Source organism: Pan troglodytes, chromosome 5, assembly GCF_028858775.2.
Source record: "Pan troglodytes isolate AG18354 chromosome 5, NHGRI_mPanTro3-v2.0_pri, whole genome shotgun sequence".
NCBI classification, from domain to species: domain Eukaryota; kingdom Metazoa; phylum Chordata; class Mammalia; order Primates; family Hominidae; genus Pan; species Pan troglodytes.
Genome location: NC_072403.2, coordinates 17806558 through 17810205, shown reverse-complemented (window position 1 = coordinate 17810205; position 3648 = coordinate 17806558). Strand labels below are relative to the sequence as shown.

Sequence of the window (3648 nt, the reverse complement as noted above, 5' to 3'; positions counted from 1 at the left end):
GAAGCTGCTAGAAGTCTGGTTCTCCTGGAAACAACTCAATGCAAACCAAGGATCTGGGGCGTTTCATACCATTCTGAGATCTGAATGGGGGCATACCTTTTTGTTTGTTTGTTTTAGGAAGAAAGTCTTGCTCTGTCACCCAGGCTGGAGTGCAGTGGCCCAATCATAGCTCACTGCAGCCTCGAACTCCTGGACTCAAGTGTTCCTGCCGCCTCGAACTCTCAAAGTGCTGACATTACAGGCCTGAGCCACCGTGCCCGGTCGAGACATTTCATTTTGAAGACATGTTGTACCACCCTCTGGCCGAAAGCACTGGTTCTCCTTTTGAAGCTTGCTAGGGATTACAATGGATTTGACTCAATTCAAAGCTTCTTTTATTTTCCTAAGGATTTCATGAAGCCTTCTCACTAAAGGTACCTGGGATTTTCAGAAAGAAATTGAGTTCCTTAAAGCAATTTTTCCAAATGGAGCAGTGTATTATATGAGACATATAAATTCTGACTGTTGGTACTTACATATTCCAGATTTCCCAGAGAGTGGGGTAGTAAGCCAGATCAAACCCTGGAAATGCTGATGAGAGAGTTTGACCTAGCAGTTAAGGGAAGATTCTTTCTCCATGAAAGACTGTGTCACTGCAGAGGATGTCACGTCGACTGGAATTGGTGCCCTGACACCAGGTTCTGTCATTGATGCCACACTGTTCAATCCTTGTGGGTAGTCGATGAAAGGAACGAAATCGGATAGCACTTATGGAACTATTCACATCACTCCAGAACCAGAATTTTCATACATCAGGTTTCAAACAAACTTAAATCAGACCTCCAGTGATGACCTGATCAGGAAAGTTGTGGAAGTTCTCAAGCCAGGAAACTGATGACCACTTCGTTTTTTTAAGGTTTTTGATTTTTTTTATGTTGTAGAGACAGAGTCTCGCTCTGTCGCCCAGGCTGGAGTGCAGTGGCATGATCTTGGCTCACTGCAACATCTGCCTCCGGGGTTCAAGCGATTCTCCTGCCTCAGCCTCCTGAGTAGCTGAGATTACAGGCGCGTGCCACCATACCCAGCTTGTTTTTGTATTTTTAGTAGAGACAGAGTTTTGCTATGTTGGCCAGGCTGGTCTTGAACTCCTGACCTCAATTGATCTGCCTGCCTCGGCCTCCCAAAATGTTGGGATTACAGGCGTGAGCCACCGCGTCCAGCCCACTTTGTTAATCAGAGTTCTACACAGTGCTTTTTTGCCCCAGATGATTGAAGGTTTTAAGTGTCTTGATTGTCAGAGTGTTATGTTCAATGATTATAATTTTGTTTTTACCAGTTTTGTTAAGAAGCAGCAACAGTATCGTTGACTAAGGAAAATGAAGAAAAAATCACAAAAGGAGAACACTCATAGAAAGAGGTGGCTGCTTTTTAGATGTTGAAACCAGGGGCCATGCTTTCCATAACTACTACCTTGTAGTTTCAGAAACCCTAGATATAATGAGAGTGTAATCATTTTTGAATTGTATGTGTTATTATATCAAGGAGTTAGATATATTGCATGAATGCTCTCTTCTGCGTTTAGGTATTCTTTGCCATTCTTGCTGTGAAATTGAAGTGCATATAGAAAAAACCTTTTACTATATGAAATTTTACAAGGCTTGTGAAAGCAACTCAATTTGGTTTAGGCACAGTGTAATCTTTCTCCAGGTATCGTCCAAAATTCCCCACAGACAAGACATTTATCCTCAGCCTAACCATCTGGGACTGTCCAATTAAATTGCTGCCAGAATTTTACATCCAGTTTCATCTACTTTCCAGGATGTATTCTTTACTAACGTTATTGAAACCAATTTCTGCTTCACACAAATATTTTTTTGAAACAGCAAGTAAAGTTTTTCTTCCATGAGTGAAGTCCTTTTGAAAAAAAAAAATGGTTAAGGTGGTAATTTTTTTTTTTTTTGAGATGGAGTCATGCTCTGTCACTCAGGCTGGAGTGCAATGGTATGATCTCAGCTCACTGCAACCTCTGACTTCCAGGTTCAAGCAATTCTCCTGTCTCAGCCTCCCACGTAGCTGGGATTACAGGTGCCCACCACCATACCTGGCTAATTTTTGTATTTTTAGTAGAGACAAAGTATAACCATATTGGTCAGGCTGGTCCCGAACTCCTGACCTCAGGTAATCTGCCTGTCTCAGCCTCCCAAAGTACTGGGAATCAGGAAAATTTTATTTCTACCTGTAGAGGGGGACAGGGGCAGGATGTCAATACTTGTTCTTCTGACTGTCTGTGCTTAGTACGTGAATGGTTCAGGTGGGCCATGATTAGTTCTTACTCTTTGTCCTTGTTCCTGAAATTAGTTTTCTATTGCTGCATGTCAAATTAGTCAGAAAAGTAGTGACTTACAACAACATTTATTATTCTATTTCACAGTTATTATAGGTCAGGAAATCCTGGCTGGCCCATGGCTTAGCTGGGTCCTCTGTCTCAGGTCTTTTATAAAACTGCAATGGAGGTGTACACTGGGGCTATAGTCATCTCAAAGCTTGGCTAGGGAGGGATTTCCTTCGAATGTTGCCCACGTGGTTGTAGGAAGGATTCAGTTCCTTGATGGCTGTTGGCAGAAGGTATGCTTCATTCTGGACATGTGGGCCTCTCCATCAGGGCAGCTCACTTGAGAGCCAGACTCATCAGAGCAAGTGAGAAGGGCCTAAAAGATGTTGGCAAGACTGAAGTCATCATGCTTTATAACCTCCTCAAAGTGGCATTCTATCACTTTTGCTATATTTCATTCATTAGAGGCAAGTCACCAGGCACAGCCCACATTCAAGGGGAGAAGATTCTATAGGGCATGAAGACCATTGAGGGGCATTCTAAAGACTGCCTACCACACCAACCTTCACACAGATGTGTTTCATTTGGGCTCACATTTCTATTCGGTTTCTAAGGGGGAAAAGAGATTTGTAAGACATAGGTGAAGTAGGAATGGAATCAAAAGTGTATCCATGGAAATTGGCTATAGATCCAAGAAACATTGAGAGAGGGGAGCTGGACGGGTTCAGGAGTTACTGGGATTCTAGCCATTAAAAAGATGCAGGTCTGTGGAGAACCCTGAGGACCTAGAGAGGCAATGCATTGGTGGGAGGAACATGCTAGTGGTTTTCAAATATCTGAAGTTATATACGGAAGAGGAATTATATTTACTTTTTTTGATTCCAGAAAATAAAGTCAGGACCAATGGGTAGCAATTACCCAAGAGATAAATTTCTGCCAGTGGAGCCATGAACCAGTGGAATGGGTACCGCCACGGTGGGTGCCCTCACTGCACGGAAATGTTCAGGAGGAGGCTGGGCAGCTGCAGACAGAGACTGAAGTCTGGAACCCTGTTCCTGCTGCTGCTAATCCCCCTGGCCTTCAGTTCCCCTGCCACAGGTAGGACTCATGCAAGTGAAAAGAGCCCAATGAAATGAGGGGCAAAGGAAAGACCTCGTCATGCCCAAGGCAGGGTTGCCCTGACAAGTGGTCTTGGAGTGTGAGGCACAAAGTGAAGCCCTCCACTCTCCCCTTTCTCACCCTCCCCTGACGTAGATGGCTGAGATTGCAAGGCAGATGCAGTGCATGCAATTAACCAGCCCTGCAAAGATCAGAATTGAGAGTACTGCCTGAAGGCC

At 44.0% G+C, this 3648-nt stretch overlaps 1 pseudogene; it reads left to right on the top strand.

Annotated features, from left to right (window-relative positions):
- The first annotated feature begins 393 nt into the window (after positions 1-393).
- LOC100608013 (S-adenosylmethionine decarboxylase proenzyme-like) lies at positions 394-1933 on the top strand (annotated as a pseudogene).
- The last annotated feature ends 1715 nt before the right edge of the window (positions 1934-3648 follow it).